Raw genomic sequence first — 21,088 nt, forward strand, 5'->3', positions numbered from 1 at the left:
AATTTGATAGGTTTGATAAGATTTGATAGGTTTCTAAGGCATTGGGAGACATGACAATGCCTAGAGTTTGATAGATGATGATTGATTTGAGATATCTGACATGTTTTGGGTTGATTAGTGCTGATTTTGGATGATCTTGGGTTAATTTGGGATGATTTTGAGTTGATTTGGGATGATTCTAGGTTGATTTTGGATGATTCCAAGTTGATTCTAGAAAGTTTGGATAAAATGGGCATCAATTTCAAAGTGATCTACAATTGATTTGAAAGGGGATATGAATAATGAAGGATATTTCTAAAATATGATTAAATGATAATTTAGTTTGCTATAAGATCAAAATTAGTGAAATGAGAAAATGGGATGAGTTAGTGTGAAAAACTGATGAAACCATAGATGTGAACCATTTTTTAGTGTCTACATTTTCCCCCTTTGATACAATGTGATTTAGAGTGTTGTGTCAAAGAATACTATTAAAAAAGCCATAAAAGAATGCCCTAGTAGAGGTGGTATATATGGGTTCCCCCTAAAAAAATTGATAAAGATAGGCATATGATAGGTCAATTTTTTGACAATGAGAAGACAAATCCATAGAAATTGATGGATTACAAATCAGAGCTCAAATGCAAAAGTTATGAAATCTAGTGTACAAAATCGAGGTCAACCAAGGCCGTAGGAGTAGTTTCATGGGTGCTCCCTCAAGAGATTGATTGAAAAAAGAAAATTATTGGTCAATTTTTTGACAATAATAAGACAAATCCAACACAAATAATGGATCACAAATCAAAGCTCAAATACAAAAGTTATGGTGTCTAGAGTGCAAAATAGGGGTCAATTGGGGCCTTGGGAGTAGTTCCGGGCATCCAACTACCCCAACTGCACCAAAAACACACCCAAGTGTGTAGAGGGCACACTTGGTCATGCTAAGTGCACCCTTTGAGCACTTGGGAGCCCAACTATGCTTTGATAGTGCAGATTGCGCCCTAGAAGGCTCTGGGGACCAAAATTAGTCTAAATGGACTCAAAATGGCCTAAAACTATGTTTGCGTGCCCAAAAACATAGAAAGAGGTCAAAAAATAGGTTAAACTAGTAAAAAATGGTCAAAATTTTGTCAAAATTTGTCAAACATAGCTCATACTTGGTCAAACCTAGGGCAAACTTGGTGGAAAGTCATAAAAGTTTGATAGATAGTGAATGATTATGCAAGGATGTTGGAATGTAGGATGAAGATGATTTTGGTATATCAAAGTACAAGACCATGGTGGTGGATGAAATGGATGTTATAAGACATAGGAGATGAGATGAGGATCGGTTATAATGAGGCGAGGACTTTTTCTTTCACAAAGTGTAGTATATGTCAATGGAGCTTTATTTTGATATGCCAAATGAAATGCAACACATCATGGTCATAAAGGGCCAAAGTGTAAATGAAAACCTTTTGCATCAACAAACATGATGTAGATAGAAAATGATCTTATCCTTCCTAAGGAATATATACATGCCCCTAACTCTCAAAGGTACATTTTAACAAATAGAAAACCAAAGATGACCATGAACCATCCCAACCACTCTCATAGATCAATTTATATCATCAATTAGCATAGGAACATGATCAAATAAAAATAAAGAAAAAATAAACCACTCACTAAAAAAATGAGACAACAACTATTCTTGTCCATTCTTACTTTCTTTTTAGTGTTTTAGGTCTTGAGAGAGTTTTTGATAGATTAATGATGTGATAGGTCAGATTGTTGGTTTGGTTGATAGTGGCAATTTGGATTGATTGTTGGTTCACATTTCTCAGATAGTGTAATTATTATTCAAGTGAAGTGCTTTGATTTTCAATGTGTGAAAGTGCAAGTATTTAAGCAAAATGAGTGATTACCCATAATGATTATTTACAAAGGTTATGGCAAGTTTGTGGTGGGTTTTGTGAGGACACTTGATGTTTTTCTAGTTACTCATTTCTTCAGGACATTTTTTGATTTTTAGGTTTTATTTTAGGATTTTTTATGATGTTTAGTTGTTTTCTCATGACATTTTCTAATTTTTAGCATTTTGTTAAGGATATTTTACAATTTTTGTGAATTTGTTAAGGATGTTTTATAATTTTTAGTGATTTTCGTAGGACATTTTATGATTTTTATGAATTTGTTCATGACATAATATGCTTTTTATTTTTTGGTTTTTTTCAAGACATTATGTGATTTTTAGGTTTTTTTCAAGATCATATCTAAATTTTTTGGATTTCTTAAGGATCGTATCTGAATTTTTAGGATTTTTTCAAGATCACATTTGAATTTTTAGGATTTTTTCAGGATTGTATCTAAATGTTTAGGATCTTTTCATGATTTTAAAGGATTCACAAGTGTTAGCTCCAATATGATATGCAATAAATCCAATGGATAACATGTGTACTTAGGGACATGCCCCCAGTTCAAGTTCAAACTCATGCACTATGTAGGTAATGTGTCCCTAGACAAGACACAAACTATGTACAAAGGCCAAAGACAAAGTATGTATAGGTTGGTGATGCTTAGGTAAGATACCAATGGATATTAACTAGTTTGTGGGCCATGATCAAGGACTAAGGATGTCTTGCAATATGAAAAATGTGATTAGGAAATGACAAGGGGGGAAAAACTAGAAGGAATCCTAATAGATGGAGGAGCAATAGTTGATTACACATGGAACCTGTTTGCCAAGTTTTCACCATGGTACTTGCTCAAAGTTCTAGTTTGCTAGGTTTTCACTTTTGGACAATTTTTTTCTCTTGACTCAACTTTTTGTGCCAAGATGCCTATTTGCTAGGGTTTCATCAGGGCATCCAAATTTTCATGAATTTTTCTTATTTTTTTGTTTCTTTTTATTTTAGGACTTTTTACTATTATTTTTCTATTTTTCAAGACTTTTTGCCAATATTTTGATATTTTTCAAGACTTTTTTCCATTTGTTTTGATATTTTTTCCAGGACTTTTAGATAGAATCATGAATATTGCTGACAAATGCTAAAAATGTATCTTTTGTCTATACTTCTTACTAATAACCTCAAAACACATAAGTGACTATAACTATGTAGGATTCATTCCCAATTTGCAGCTTAAAGTCAAACCACTAAAATGTCCTCAAGATATACCATCATATACTATATGTAAGATAGTATCCACTTCTTGTGAATCAAGACATATGAGGATAGCTAGGTCAATAGATCCTTTGCATAAGATGTCACTGATGATGGTGTGCTCAAAAGCTTGATGGATAGAGGTTTCGTTTTAGGTGTTGGATAAGTTAGGTATTAGGATTTGGGTATAAATAGATGGATATAAGGAAGAACTAGGAGGATTGAGACCAATGAATTCCCTCATGAAGGTTGATGAAGAGACCTCATAAAGACTTCATGGCATGTTGAACACTACAACACTTATATTTAGGGCATCAACTTTTTCATCTTGTATCCTTGGGAGTTGTTTCACTTTTGATTTTTCATGGTTTAATGGTTCCTTTTGGTTTTCACCAAGAGACCTATTTGTGTCATTTTTTTCTTTGTTTTAAATTTTGTGACTAAAAGATGGAATTAACTCCCTAAAATATGCCAATGTTTTTGCTTTAGAAGAAATTGCTTCTCTATGATTGTCAATCATAATGCCTTCATAGATTTCAAAGTCTATTACAAGAGCATCATCATTGTCAAATTGATCAAAAATTGGTGGTCCACACTAGTCCCAATCCAATAGTTTAGGATAAATTGAGGGGATGTCATTATTAGTGTTGAATGGGCTATGACCAAAGGTATATATATTGATATCTAATTTAGTTGTATCATTAGAGTCATGCTCAAAAGTTGGAGGACTTGGATCCTATAATTTATCGATCCAAGGTGTATGATTAGTTTGAGCAAGAGGTGGACTTATAATAAGATATTTACTATCCATGAGTAGGATATTAAGGTTAATAAAGATATGGTCAAATGCATAAGGACTATCAATATTATCAATTTTGGATTGGGTATCCTCAGATGGCTTTTCATCATTCAAAACATTTTGAGTCTTACACAAGGGTACCTTAATACTAGGAGGACCTCTTCATAATGGTTTGAATCCAAGCCCCAAACTAGGAGGTCTTCCTTTTGTAGTAATAGGGTCAATCATTCCTTGTTCTTGAGATCCAAGATCACTACATCCATCATAGCCTTATTCTTGCATGATAGTAAACTTAGGTCCATACTTTATAGGAGATTTCAAAGTGGGTTCTTGTTCTACTTTTGATTTTTCAATAGAGATAGTTGCATTATCATAGACATGTTCTTTATGTAGGATACCTCCCCTAATGAAATTGATAGAAGTGCCATTTTGTGTACTGATCTAAGAATGTTGTTCTTGCAATAGTTGTGATTTACAATAAGATTAGGGAGAAGGTGGTGACTCCCTAATGTGGAGTACTTGAGACAAAGTATTCTCCACACCTTTTGTCTTCAATATTCAACTTTTCCTTGGACTTACTGAGGAGTATGTTGAGGTCCACATATTTAGAGGAATCTATGGGTTGTGCTTCATTTTTTTTTGGGACTTGGTATGCAGTAGCATCTCTTAAATTAGCACAAAACTAGAAAGGATCTAGATCACCAAGAATGGTAACCTCCACATTGTTGTAGGTGAACTTCAAGGATTGATAATATATAGAAGGCACTATTTTCATAACATGAATCCAAGAGAATCCTAGTATCATGTTGCAATTCATTTTGATATCTAGGACCTTGAATAATGCATTCTTAGTATCCAAACCAACTCTTGTGGGTAATATGATAATACCCTTAGAGAATCATTCACCATCATCATAGGCTTTTATTGTGATTGTATGAGAGGGATCTAGATCTTCTTCAGAGTAACCTAGACCCTTGATAACTTTAAGTGTATCAATGTTTAGTCCTAATCCTCCATCTATCAAGACATGTTTGACCTTGGCATTATGGATAAGGACTTTGAGATGAAGGGTATCATTGTGGCTAGGTATGTCCTTGGGAATATCTCAAGGGGAAAAGGTGATATGCTATGATGTGGATAGGTTCACAACCATGGCCTGGAACTGGGAAAAAATAAATGTTATTTGGTACTATGGACTCTTTTAAAGCTTGGTCAAGGATCTTTTGATGCTAGGGTGATGCACACAGAAAATCCAAGATGGATATTTGTGCTAGGGTTTTTCTAATCTAGTTGACAAGGTTGTAATCTAAAAAGTATGATAAAGAGGTCTACCAAGGGTCATAGATCTAGCAAAGGTGGTAGGTATAATTGGGCTCGTAGGTCTAGCTGGGGTCCTAGGTAAGGTAATCTAAGTATGGTGGGTGGTGACAACACAATGAGGGTCTTCAACTTTTAAGGTCAATATGGATATGTGAGAGTTAGACTCATTGAAAAAGTTGATGGTGTAGTCATATCTAGTGCATGTATAGTGATCCTACGAGTCTAAGTTTGAACTAGAGGACTTTCCCTTGTCATGATTACCCAAAGGATATTTAAAAATAGTATGATAAGAATTATAAGTTAGTAGTGATAGATCAATTGTGATTACACCATCATCAATAAGGTCTTATATTTCATGTTTTAGCTGAAAACATGATGAGGTCTTATGTCCTTTGGTTTGGTGGTAATCACATAATTTGTTGTCATACTACCAAGAGGCTTTACTTAATAGTTCATCTTTGATTAGGGCTAACTATAAGAAGTTATTGTTGAGTAATTTCTGAAGTAAAATATTAAGTGCTATCCCTAAGGGCCTAAATTTCCTATCTTTGTTTTGAGGATGTCTTCAAGGCTATCCTATGTGGAAATCTTAATTCTCTATTGTTGAGGTTGTGTTTTGATTGGGAGTTTGTGAATTTGTGGGGTTTTCACCTTTTAGATTTGATTGAGGTTGTGCTATACTAATTGTTCATGCATCCACAATTCCATCATTGGTAACATTCTTGTTTTTGGAGAAAAAATTGCCTTGTCATTAGACAAAGTTTTATTGGTGTATTCCTTGTTCATTTTGAGGATACCCTTATGGATGAGGGAATCTTCAATACTAGCCCCCTTTTTCATTAACTTAGAAATGGTTCTTGGAATTTTGATCTTGAATTCATACATTAGGTCAGGGACTAGGTTTTCAATGCACAAATTTACTTATTGTTCCTTAGAAATATCCAATGAGCATAGACTAACCAAGTTTCTCCAGCATAATAAAAAAGTGATAAATGGTTCTCCCATATTTTTTTTTGTTTAGCATAAGTTAGAAAGTATAACCTCATTTTTTTATATTGAAAGTGAAGGGGATATGAATATGTGTATTAATTTTGATTAAGATTTTATGTTACCAGGAAGTTTGGAGTACCATTCAAGTGTAGGCCCACTAAGAGAATGAGGAAACAATCTCATCATAGATATGGGCTTGTTACTAAGTTTAGTACAAGAGGCACATAATTCCTTGATATGATCAATTGGGTTTCTTTTCCCTTGATATTTTCAAATCTTGATGCCTCAAAATGTTTTGGAAATGGAGGCATATACAAACTTTTTATAAAGGGATTAGGATGTAAGTCCCTTTTTGTGTATAGAGCCTATTTCCTCTAAACTCCCAATGCATCAACTTGTTTGGATAGTTGTTTGAATTATTATAGTAAATATTCATTAGGGTTTTGAATGATAGTCCTTTATTCGAGTCTTTCATGTCTATGAGTAGATCATTTTCTATGGAAAGAATTATGTCTACTTGGTTTTGACATCTTTGTATCTGAAGGCTTAGGTGATGTGTTGCTAGGTGGTGGAGGTATGTTAGCACCTTGAAGACAAAAAGGTCCTTGTTGTGGTACTTATTGTGGTATTGATTGTAATGGTTGTACCATGGTTTGTTGTTGCAACACTTGTTGTGGTTGGTGTTGTTCCATTTGTTGTGGTTTTCATTGAGATACCTTTGCTGGTTGAATGTGAGATCATGTTTGTGAGTATTGTTGTAGAGGTATTTGTTGAGGTTGTTGTGGCATATGTTGTTGTTATAAAAAATTCATTGATAGGAAATTTATTTCTTTAGGCATCTTTGGTATTCCAATTTTTGTTTTAGTTGCTCTTATTGTTTAGAAAACATGGCTTGTTGTTGTTGGAATTGTTGTTGTTACATTGCATGTAAGTCAAGTGGATTTGGACTAGATTGTGTGTTAGAGACACTGGATCCTTACACCACTTGAGGTTGATGCTATTGATGATGTTGATATGTCGTATGCATATTAAGTGGATTTTGATTTGGTTTGTGCATTAGTGATGTTAATTCCTTGTACCAATGCAAGTTTTTTTTGTCTTGTAAGTAAATTATGTCCTTTAGAGGTGAACATCATGTTTGGGTCTTTGTTTGATACTTTTGTGTGTTAGATGTTTCTCCTTGGGACATCATATTGATTTGGAAATGAGATGTGTTCCTTTTGGGAATAGATGAATTGTTGATATAACTCTTCCTTTGTATGTCAATAGAGGTTTTTGCAATTGATGTTTCGCATGGTATACTCATAGGGGGCTCTACAACATTTGATGTCATAATAGTTGGTAGAGTTAGGAGCAAGGGTGCACTTTGTTGATTTTCCTCCAAAGAAGGTATGTTTGGCATCCCTAGAGTGCAAGTCCCCTTAGAAATGTCTTTTTGTTTCATTATTTAATTGAGGTTAGTTATTAACATCCTTTTGGGATATTTTGGAAGAGTCTTATTTCTATTGATTGATGAAAAATCATCAAACAAGGGACTGATGTTAATGTGTTTGAAAATACTTTGGAGAATTTTGATGGTTGTTTCTTGGTGATATCTTATCGGTGTTATTAGTGTGTTTGAAAATTCCAAAGGTCATTTTCCACTGTCCAAGTCCAAATTAATCATGGGTTGTATTTTTTTGAATGTTGGGTTGTTTTCATATTTGGACTTAGGTCCCTCAAAATTTGGATTAAATTTGATGATGTCTTGGGCCACTAAAAATTCAAAGTATTTTCAAAAAGTCTTGTCTTGGAAAGACCTAGCCATTTACTCATCAATGATGCCATAATCTATGTTGAAATCATCACTTAGATGTAGAGTACCTTATATGTTTGGAGGATTAAAGGTACTTGTGTTAGGTTTACTAGAATTTGAATGAGTGAGTTTATTCATCCTTGGGAGTTGTAGGTACACTTCCACATCTTGGTGCTATAGGTATGAATATGGGTCCAAAATTGGGACTCCATTGAACCATTTTGTGTGTAGGGGAAGTCTTTAAAGGAAACCTTGCAGTAGATATGTTTTTAGGGTTGGTTGCACAATTTCTTGATTATTAGGGTTTTGTGGATCCATACTCAATGGATCCACAAGTAAAGGTTATGATGCTTGGTTTGGTCCTTGTCAAATGTTTGAGGTTTCTTCATCTTATTTTGTCTTCGTTGAGGTTTTGGTTGTGTTTGTACCTTAGAAAACAAGGGTTGATATATTTCTTCTAGTCTCTAGGTTGATTGTTTCCTTGTAAGTGCTAGCATGGTACCTAAGGGTGTATATGTAATGGAGAAAACCCTAAATGGACACTAAGCCTCCTAAGTGTGCACCTCAACTACCAATTGCACTATAACAATACCAAGTGCACCCTAGGTGCAGTTGGGGCCTTGAAGGTAAGTAGTTGGTAACTAGAAAGTATGTTGTTAGTAAAAAGATGTGTTAGGGTGACAAATATGTAGAGTGTGAATGATCTAAGTGTTTTTAGTTGTTTTCTAAGGTCTAGGGATCAAATGTAAGCTATGAGAATGTATTTTAGGGTTATGGAACCTAAAATAAAATTCTTGATTACCAAATGTGCTATAAAACTACCAATTGCACCCCTAATGTGTACAATTGGTAAAATTGGGGTGCAATTGGTAAAATAAGGAAAACCTTGATAATATAGAAGTAGGTATACAAGATATGAGTATTTTTTGGACTTTTGAGTGTTTAAATATGTTATGAAACCTTTGGAAGTGAAAAATGACCTAGGGTTTTGTTATGTAAGATGCAATTATCCTAGAGGAAAGAAGCACAAATGCAAATGTGAATGATGTTTTGGATTTTGACTAATGGGTATGAAAATGACTCTCTTGTATGCAAAATACGGATTAGGGTTGGACTTTAGAATTGGAAATAATGTTAGAGGTTGATTTATGCAAGTTGGATTATGAAAGAGGAGGTATGTTAAGGTTGATAGTGAGATTTAGGGCATGCAATATGGGAATATGAGATCAAGAAGACAAGTTGATTGATAGACAAGTTGATGGTGTTTGATATTGGAAGAGATGCTAGGGTTTTGGACTATGCAAGATGAAGTGGTTATGCAACTAGTATTAATCAAAATGACATTTAGGGAGACTAGGAATATTATAATTCTATGACAAGGGTGTATGCAAGGTTTTGAACTTAGGATCAAATATTTGGAAAGCATTAGTCTAAGAGTTTAACCTTGTGAAGATGGACTTTGGGTCTTGACCAAAAAGAGACAAAAATTGAAAAAGATCAAGTTGATAACAATAACAAGGTCAAATCCATCAAGACATAGATATAGTTTGACCCAAGAAAATGATTTAAAAAATGAGAAAAGGACTAGTCAAGAACCATCATCCATCAACATTAGGAGATACTCTAAGACTCATACTTTGTTATGATTGTTCACTAAGTTCAAAGGGTTTTGGGTTTAAATGAGGTTGAGGGATAGTCAAAATGAAGATTATGCTGATTGTATATGAAATATGCAAAGATCATAGGATGGAAAATTATGTTCAAGGTGCAAAATGATGTTCTGGGTCATGAACAAAATGAGGGCCTACACAGGCTTTTGGAAGTAGTTCTAGGTTCCTAAAATGCAATTTGGAGGCCCAAAATGGTCATGTTGGTCACCAAGTATGGTATGACAGCACCAAGTGGACTCTAATAACACCAACTATGCCTATGGTACACTTGAGGTCAGTTTGAGTATAGTTTGTAGTTTCATAGCACAGTTGGAAGAGTAGGTTGAAAGTTTATTGATTCTAGACTAAATGACTGTCAGACTAATATTTCAAAGAGCTAGGTTTTTGGGGATGATGTTAGGATTAGATTGGAGATGATAAATTAGGGTTATGACTTGTGGAATTAGGCTTAAGGTGTGCTCAATGAGGGTTAAGACATTCAAAGTAAAGTCTAGGACATGATCAAAAGGGGGACCTATCCAAGAACCTAGTGGGAACTTAAGGATCCAAAAATGCTATATAGAAGTCTAAAGTGGGTGTTTTGGAAACCAAGTCCACTTAGAAAGAGCCAATTATGCCCATGGTTTAGTTGGGGCTAGTTAGAGTGCAATAAGTAAAGTGGTTCAAAACTAAGGGGTTTTTGGCCTTGATGACTTCCAAACTGTTCTTCTAGAGGGCTAAATGATAGAGAATAGTAATATGATCAAACTGGGGCTGAAAAATGAATATTTGGACACATGTAATGAGGTTAAGATGTGAAAAATGAAGGTTAGGTATGAAATAATACAAGTTGGGAGATGCAAGATACAAAATTAGGGCTAGAATGTAAAGTCTAGGAGATGTACAATGAATACAATATGAAAGGTGATGGATGCAAAATGAGGCCTAGAGGGTGCAAGCATGGAGCTCAAAGAATGACAAGTGTAATGATATGCTATGAAAGGATGGAATATACATCATGCCAAGCACTCCTAAGGTTACATGTTTCCATGTTTTCAATTTCTCAAGTGTTTGACAAAATGGTTTGCAAAATTTTTACAATGTTGTAACATTTTGACAAAGTTTGATAATATCCAAGGTTCACATGTGTGTTGGTGTAAATTTGAAAATTTTCCTTTTCTTGATTAATGTTATTCACACACACAAGAAACAATAAATAATAACAATACTTTTAAAATTAAAAAGACACACCACAAGCTAGGCTTTAAGACTGTATCCACTGAATTTCCAGTTGAACCAAAGTTTAGTCACACATATCTAGAGTGGACAACCTAGGATCTCAATGCCACAAGCTCCCCTTACTACACACTTACTTCTCAAGGCTATCAAGATATAAATCCCAAGGGTCATCACTTCCCAAGAGAATCTTGACTCTATTAATGACTGCAAGTATGTGGGATACCTTCATGAGCATGGGTCATCCCTTGAGCTAGGGGATAGAAGGGTTTTTTTTAACTAAGAAAAGGTATTTATTTTGGGCATTTTGTTTGGAAAGTGAATGATAAACTTCTACAGAAGGTCTCCCAACCTCATGAATTGGGGTTTGATGCACCACAAGGGTATAGGAAGAGAGTCATCACTCAATAATATCACTGATATGACATTAACCATATCAAGTTTGTAATAGCAGCTAGAATGTTGACCTAGCTTTAGCTCTAACAACTTTAAGGTTGTCCCTTGGGGCTCACCAAGTGATGAGTCTTGGCTCCAAGGTAGGCCTCTCTAATGAAGTTACATAGATTTCTCTTCCACCCAAGATCTACAAAAATCGAGGGGAGAGGATATGTCCATGTAGCTCCTAGGGTTATAAACAATGCATGGACATCAAAAATAAAAGAAAATTCTTTTTAGAGCACCAAAAAAAGTGTTATCTAATCTAAGAAATCCACATACAAGGTTTAGACAAGCACGCGGGTTTTCAACAATTTCTTGCAAATAATAATTAGTAGTTTTTAATTGATATTTCTTCTCCCAATGATTGCCACATGTTGAATATAGATCATTAGTAACATGAAGATCTCTATCCTAGGTCCTAGAATGAAATTGAAATCCTAGATGTAGATTCTAATCAAAACATTTTCTATTTGTGAACCAACACCACTCTGATAGAGAAGACTATGCCAACAAGGCTAGAAAGACTCAGGAGGCCCCCAAGTGCACTCAGATAGTGCTAACTATGCCCCTAGTGTAGTTGGGAAAAGTTTGAGTGTAGTTGGTAGTTTCTAAGAATTTTTGGGAGAGTGGGTGCAAATTATGGGTAAATTAGGCCAAAATAATTTCTAGAACTTGAAAATCAAAAATCTACTCAACCAAGTGTGCCAAAAATAGTGTAGATTGTGCCCCTAGTGCACTTGGGGCCCAAAAGAGCTTAATTGGTGATTTTGAAATATATTTGGTCAAGTATAAGCAATAGATAGGGGTTATGGTGACTCCTAGGCCCCTAAAACAACTTCCTAAGGGTCCCAAGTGTGTTTGACAGAGCAGTGTGTACACCTGAGATAGAAAGCTACAAAAACACATAAATAAAGGACATAAACATGTTACTAGGCCTCCTAATTATACTAGGTGTTATATAAGAGAGAAAATAATCAATATTCCCCTCTAGATGAGCTCTTTCATTGCATTTAAAACCACAAAACAAAGAAACCCAAGTGATTTTGCATGATATTCATGCCAAGTTCACCAATTATAGGACTAGAAAATAGGTTAATATCTAACATATTATGAGAAATCAAAAAACTCAATAAATATATGCTAAAACCCTTCTAATATACCATAAAAGCTAACTAAAACAAAGAAATCAACATAAAGTAAAACTCTCTCTTTAGTTGTACCTCTCATGTCCTTCTTTCTTCTCCATTTGATGTTGATGCAGAGTAAGCACAAGGAAGCAAAAGTTAATTCAACCTTCTATCCAAACCTCCAAACTTCATAAAGAATTACTCAATGGCTTGGTTAACTTTCCATGGAGCATAATTTGACTACACAAACTCTCTTTAATGGGTTTTTAATCCCAACTCTTCAAGCAAGACATAAAAGCCAACTACCTCCAATTTGGTACAAACGAGACTTTCTACCCCAAAATGGAAAAATGGAATTTTGATGTTCCTGGCCTTCCTATCACCAACCAAGGCTTTAAACAACTCAAAATTGACCAAAACAAGGCAAATAATCTATTAGATCGACTCCCAACAACCCACAATTCAACATGTTGAATTTGACCTAGTAGCCTATTAGGTCTCCTAATTCAGTTTTTAACCAAATACTTCAAAATCTTCCAAAGGACCTGGAAAAAAAAATGTAGTTTTGAATACCCTTTTTCAAATTCTGATTAACTCCAAAGTTTCAAGGTTTCACTCCACTCCAGCATGCCTCAACCAAAACCATGCATGGATGCCAATGCTCTCCAACTAAACCTCTTGAATTGTCAAATTCCTCCTGCTAAGTGCATTAGCAACCTTGTTAGTTTCTCCCTTTTTGTGTTTAATAGTGAAGTTATAAGCTTGTAGAAACTCTATCCATTTCATATGGCTATGATTTAACTTTTCTTGTCTATTCAAGAAGCTTAATGTATGATTATCAATATATACAACAAATTCTTTAGGCAATAAGTAATGTTTCCATTTCCTAAGGGACTGCACCATAGCATATAGTTCAAGGTCATATGTTGAGTATTTTTTCTTGGCCTCATTAATCTTTTCACTAAAAAAGGCCACAAGCCTACCCTTCTGACTTAGAACACCTCCAATTGGCTTATTGCTAGCATCACACTCCACTATGAACAATTTATAAAAGTTAGGGAGCACCAAAATAGGGTGGTATACAATTTTCCTTATCAAGCATTCAAAAGAGTCATTAGCCTCCTTGGTCCAAGATAATACACATTTCCTTCCTTCCTTGATATTATTTATCATTGGAGCACACACACCACTGATAATTCTTATAAATTTTCTATAAAAGCTACACATACCATGAAAGATCTTTACCTTTGATGGAGTGGTGGTTGGTGGTCAGTTAAGGATGGCTTCAACCTTAGAAGGATCCATCTTTAGCTCTTGTCCTAATATCAAAAACCCCAAGAAGATTAGTTTAGTATGCAAAAATGAACACTTCTCCAAGTTTATCATGAGTTTTTCTTCATGAAGCCTATTCAAAACCAAATCAAGATGTCTTAAATGCTCTTCCCTATCCTTGCTAAATATCAAAATGTCATTTAAGTACACAACAACAAATTTTTTCAAGAAAGGTTTTAGGACTTCATTCATTAGTCTCATAAAGGTGCTAGGTGCATTAGATAAGCCAAAAGGCATCACAACCCATTCATACAAGCCTTCTAAGGTCTTAAATGTTATTTTCCACTCATCTCCACCCCTGATCCTAATTTGATGATATCCACTCTTGAGGTCCACCTTTGAATAGATACTTGCCTTCCCCAAATATTCCAAGAGGTTCTCTATTCTTGGTGTAGGAAACCTATATCTAATGGTTATCCTATTAATTGCTCTAGAGTCCATACACAACCTCCAAGTACCATCCTTTTTAGGGGCTGGGATTTCAGGGACTACACATGGGCTTATCAGATTTTCTTAGCTATTTCTTCATTCTACTCTAGGCTCATCTTATAGGCTACCTTATTTGGGAGTATAGCCCCTAGGATGAAGTCTATACAAAAATTGATGTCTATTCTAGATGGCAAGGTCTTTGGTTGGCTATCTGCAACTACCCCCCTATACTTCTCCAACAAATCTCTTACCTCCTTGGGTCCAAAATTGATAACTTTGGGTGGATCTTGTGATTGCATGATGGGATGCTTTTGAGGTCTAACAACCAATGCATAACAAGGTGTGTCCTTCTCTTTAGTGACCCTCATGAATTATTTTTCACCTACCAACATCACTCCATTTGTAACAAGGTTCCCATCATCAATTAAAGGTTGCATAGTGTACTCAACCCCATCCTTGGTTATAATGTATATATTTGTCTTACCATCATGTTTGGCACACACATCATATTTACATGGCCTCCCAAGAAGCAAATGGCATGCATCCATCTTTGCCACATCACATAAAACTCTGTCATTATATTCTCCTATCTCTAATTCCACCCACTCCTACTCATTTATGAGGGTTTTTGTGTCTTTTTTTAGCCATGAAACCTTATAGGGGTAAGGGTGAGGTCTTTTTGTTAGTTTAAACTTATCTACCATCTCCTTAGAGGCAACATTATTAGAGGATCTAAAATATACTATAACTCTGCAGACTTTGTTATTAACTCTGCATAAGGTTTTAAATAGTGTTTTCCTTTGAGGTGGTTCTATAGTTGTAGGGGTTATGATCATGGTTCTTTGCATCATCAAGGACTCACCATGCTTTGGAAGTGCAGGCCTTGAAGTGGTAGATTGGTAAGAAGTGACACTCTGACTATCCTCTTCTTCAGTCAATTAAATTTTTCTATCCTCTTGCTTGTTTTTTTTTAGGGCATCTAAAGGACTGATTTCCTACCTAATTACAAGTGAAACATTCACCTATGAGTACACTAGGCCCCCTTCCACTAGACCTTCCTCTACCATTGGATCTCCTGCCCCAAAAAGTTTGTCTATTTGTAGACTCCCCATCAGCATTTGATCCGCTAGACTCTTCTTGACTTTTATTGAAGGATCCCATTCCATGGAACCTACCTCTACCATTTTTGTTGTTATCTCTACCCCTACTACTTGTATCCCCTTTTCTCTTATGTTTCTCTTCAATTTTTAAAGCCATATTAAATGACTGATGTACTAAACCCAAAGTAATCAATGTTAACTCATCTTGAATGCTATACTTTAAACCATCTACATACCTTGCAAGTTTTTTCTTTTTAGTCTCATACATCTTGGCTTTGAGGGTCAAATTGTGGAATTCTTGAGTGTAGGTGCTAACATCCAAGTCCCTTTGTTTGAGATTCTACAACCTTTTGTGTACCAACACCTCATAGTCTTTTGGTATGAACTACTTTCTAATCTCTGCCTTCATCTTCTTCCAAGTGGAAATTTTCTCCTTGTTCTCATACATTCTTTCATTTTTCAAAAAGCTCCACCAACTCAAGGCAAGGCCTTTGAATTTGGCCTTGGAAATCCTAAGCTTCTGATTTTTAGGGGTCTTGTCACATTCAAAATGATTATCTAAGGCTTCGATCTAGTCCATGCATTCATCAGGGTCCAACTTACCATGAAAAGTGGGTAAGTCCCCTTCTCCTTTCTTTCCAACCCTCTCCAATGTAGCAAGGAAGGGCCTCTGATCTATAGGGATATTCTCTTGTTCTTCATTCCCTTCTATCTCCTCAGGTTCTAATTCATCATCACTCCCTTTCCTTATCTTATTCTTGAGTCTATCCAACTCCCTCTTCATAGTCCTATTCTCTTCCCAAACTACCCTACTCTCTACCATATGTTCCTTAACTAGCTTGGCTAGTTCAAAATTAGTGATTCTCAAGTGGATCTCCCTTTCAGATTCTTCTCCTCCATCAGACATTGTGTCTCAACAAATCAAAGTGGCTCTAATACCACTTGATGCAGAGTAAGCACAAGGAAGCAAAAGTTAATTGAACCTTCTATCCAAACCTCCAAACTTCACAAAGGATTACTCAATGGCTTGGCTAATTTTCCATGGAGCATATTCTGACTACACAAAATCTCTTTAATGGGTTTGTAATCCCAACTCTTCAAGAAAGACATAAAAGCCAACTACCTCCAATTTGGTGCAAGCAAGACTTTCTACCCCAAAATGAAAAAATGATATTTTGATGTTATTGGCCTTCCTATCACCAAAAACAGCTTGAAATAACTCAAAATTGACCAAAACAAGGCAAATCATCTATTAGATCCACTCCCAACAACCCACAATGCAAGATGCCAAATTTGACCTAGTAGCCTATTAGGTCTCCTAATTCAATTTTTCACCAAATACTGCAAAATCTTCCAAAGGACTTGGGAAAAAAAATGCAATTTTGAATACCCTTTTTCAAGTTTTGATTAACTCCAAAGTTTCAAGGTTTCACTCCACTCTAGCATGCCTCAACCAAAACCATGCACACAGGCATAATTAGCTACTTTAGGCATGGTTTACAAGGTAAATGACAAAGGATGGGTTCATGAAATCAAACCTTCACCTTTAGGGTGTTCTCCTAACTCAAACAAGGAATTTTTTTCTTACACCAACCCCCCAACTTCCTTCCTTCTCATTATCCAACCAATTTGCATAAAAATAAGGTCAAATATATAAGGATACTTGACCTAGGGCTTGCTCCCGTAATTCACTACTGCAACCTCCTTCTCCAAAACTTGAAAAATATGAAAGAACATTACCCTAACTTTCTCCATACCAATTTGGAACAAATTCCAATGGTGGAGATTCAAGTTAGGGCCATTTCTTTGGCCAAACCCTGATTTTAAGGGTTTCATAGGGTAGTGACCAAAAAACTTCAATAACTTGAATGCTATGATTGATGAAAACTTGAAACCAAAACCAAAATCTCGCAAATGAATAGGGATATCAAATAAATGTAGATTTTTCACCCTCCAATCATTAGATGCCATACTGTACAGAAAAATTATAGAAAATTGTAATAGAACAACAAATTTTATTGATCAAAAGAGAAAATACAATATGTTTCTTCATCCATACTTCTCCTTTATATGTTTATAGCCTTTATAGGCCATTTTTAGAGGGTAGAACCGCCCTATGGTAGTTGTAGGCATTGGGAATGGTTGTTTCAAAAAGTTGTCAAACAATTGCAAAAGTTGCTAAGCAACTTCTTGCAATTTTTTGCAATTTTTTCTATATGACCACATCTTCTTACTAATTGAATTTTAACCATTTCTAGAGGTTCCCCTAATGCTCTAAGCACTCAACCTATCCTAGAAAACATGTAAATAAGAAAAATCAACCTTATTGGACCAAATGATACCCAGGTTTATAATTAAACCATGGGGTCTTGTATCGATTACAAGGGTGGATGGTCTTAGGGAGATCACTTGATCAATCCCTAGACCTTATTACATCAAAAAAAATAAGCATTTGGTTAGGTTCTCTACACCATATGTAGCTCCAATTGCCTACAGTGAACATAATTGAAAGAAAAAGCCTATTGATGAGATGATGCTATTGAGAATACTAGAAGAGTGATTTCAAGCCTAATTGATGCTAAAGATGAAGACTCTAAGAGTATGGCTCTTACAAATTGGAAATGGGAACAAGATGGCTCAATTTATAGCCAACACACAAGAGGAGAGAATTGGATGAAAGGGTGGACACTTGTCACTGTAAATGTGCAAATTTGCATGGTATTCCTTAGAATATCCATGATGCATATGAAACAAGATGCCAATTATGAGATTATATGACATATGAAAGTAAACTTGGCTAAAAGTAGAGGAGAATCTATGATGTGCATATGACACCTTAAAGCCACTTGTAGGATTGTAAGATGCATGAAAGTCAACATGGATAAAAGCAGAGGAGAATCTATGATGTGCATATGACACCTCAAAGCCACTTATAGTCAAGAATCTATGATGGTGGAAGCTTATCATATACATGCATAAGGAGTAAAATATATCAAATATGACATATTTTAGCCAAGTGTGAGGAGAGAATCTGTGACATGTCATGTCCATGTGTCAAGAATAGGTGGAATATTTGAATAAAAAATTCATATATCCACATAAATGGAAATTAGTAAAATAAAAATTATAAGTGGAAAATGGGACTTTGGAAATTTTAGAATTCTCATAGTTTGTGAAGTTGAACTAATTAATTAATAAATATCAATTAATTGATAATGTTTAGTTGGCAAGAATAATTAGTGATGCATGATGAAAATGGTTGAATTCACATCTGATTAGATTATGGGTTATCTATGTTGGAAATATAAGAGGAGTAATTGAGAGGGGATGGGTGAATTAGTTTCTACAAAATATTTCATAGATCCCTTAGATGTCAATATAAATCTGAACTCTGATTAAACTATATTTAGCTATTACTTGGCAAACACACATGCACTCGGTTTACCCTAGCAAATACTATAACTTGGCAATAACTGAAACAGTAGCGACAACTTGAAAAATGCAAACCAAAAGGTTTTTTGTCATCAGCCTTAAGTTTAACTAGTTGAAAATAAATAAAAGAAATAGCATGAGCACAAGTGACACTAAGATTTAATGTGGAAACCCAATTTGGGAAAAATCACCAATTATAACTAGTTACTAATTTTCACTCTTATGAAGTGAGCCCTATTAGGAGCTAACCTTGTTAAAGGTTACAAAACATAGTATTAGGTGTGATGCTAGTAGATGATTTAATCATAATGTTAGGAGTGGCCTTGTTAGAGGTCTTTAGACACTTCAAATAGAAATGCCACCTTGTTAGAGGATTTACAAATAGCTATTAAGCCAACTCGATTAAGACATTTAGATCATTGCTAAAATGGTTAGAGAGTAACTATGAGATGACCTAGTTTCTAATGCAACTAAATTGCTGATTACAAATCTCAATTCTATCTTGTATACTTTATCCTTCCCGATTGAATGTATTTTTGTAGTTCAACAAGGATATTATGCTTGCCATTCTAATTTGCTTCCTCTAAGCATCACCAATTCTTCTAATCACTTCCACAAATTCAATCCTTAACTTGACCTTATATTTATATCTCATACATTATCAAGTTGAATTGAATACAACTTAGAATACTTAATATTCATCTCCTCAATCAGCTAGAACTAACAACTAAATCAATTGAACTCAATAAGCCATGATTTTCCTATGTTAACCAAGTGAAATTGGTTAACAATACATATTCAAAAAGTTCCTTTGGTAATTGAGTGAGCTCAATTAACACTGGTTCCATCCAACATTTTCTTCATTAACCTAGTGAGCTTGGTCAACACTCAACTTCTACAAACTTCCCTTTAATGAATGAGTAAACTTGCTAGACACTATCTTCTGAACTAGGAAAACTCTAGAATGATTGGAAAATACAAGAAACTATTGTGAGCCTAAAATATGGCCTCTCGGTCCACACGGACTTCAATATGATATTTATTTGTGTGCTATCACACTAAAGTGAACATGAGGTTGTTCATTCAACATGCATACAGAAGGTGATCTATTGCCTTCTAACTAGATGGGGTGATTTTATGCTCTCAAACTTGAGAGTCCAATAACCATAGACCCTGCTTAGAACAAAGGATTTGAGTGGATGATGAATTGCAATGCATTTACCCTGGATGAAAATGCATGTCACTTCCAAATAAAGATAAGTAATCAAGAGAGCATGTTTGCAATTATTCTAGAAGTGAAAGAATGTAAATACAAGCTAAGTGTGAAACCTAATGATATTTCAACAACATTTCATTACTTCTTCTTCCTTGTCCCCTTTATTTTCTTCCCAAATGAGCCTTGCATTTATAGATTTTTACAAGGCCTTGGGGTGGAGTTTAATTCAACCATGGTGAGGTTAAGAGTTGATTAATTTATTCATGGTGGAGATCCCACTAGAATAAATAATTTAGAGTGGAGATCCCACTTAGAATAAACAATCTGAAGTGGAGATCCCACTTAGAATAAACAATCTAAAATGGAAATCCCACTCAAAATTATTTAAGAATATCCTTGGACCCCATAAAGAATAAAATATTCATTCATGGATAGGGGGTCCCTAATCAATATTAAATTGGTTTCTATAATAATGACACATTAATGCTTATTCTGAAATTCATATTCATGTGTCACAATTGAATGGGTTCAAATTGATTTGACTTGTTTGATTTCTTTGAACCTATTCCATTCCAAGATGTAATTTTGCATTTAAGGATGTGACAAATTTTTCATTATTAAATTTCCCCCCTCTTTGAATTGATGTGTGAGCAATGCATTAATTCAAAGATAATCATTAATTTGAAGCGTCGAGCGAGAACTGAGATTGATTTCAAATTTGAGGACATTGAGACCAATTGATGAGATTCAAGGTTTATCTCAAGAATGAAGCTTAGCCCTCTAGAGTCCAAATAGAATGTCTAGATACTAGTCTAATAAATCAAAGATTTGATTTATAGAATTATTCTCAAAATGAGACTCATTCCTCAAGCACTAGGGTTAGAGTGACTCGATACCTATTTGGTTCAAAGATTGTCGTGATTTGTCAAATTGTCCCTAGAACAAGGCTCAATCCTTAGGAATTAGGGTTATAATTCCTTGATACTTATTTGACTAGCTATACTTGAATGAGATTTTCAGAATCATCTCTAGAACGAAGCTTAATTCTTTAGAATTTAGATAGAACACCTAAATACTGGTTCAAACATAGATAACAATGTTGTGTC

This window comes from Cupressus sempervirens, chromosome 1, assembly GCF_028749045.1.
Source record: "Cupressus sempervirens isolate cs-2001-9-10 chromosome 1, ASM2874904v1, whole genome shotgun sequence".
NCBI classification, from domain to species: domain Eukaryota; kingdom Viridiplantae; phylum Streptophyta; class Pinopsida; order Cupressales; family Cupressaceae; genus Cupressus; species Cupressus sempervirens.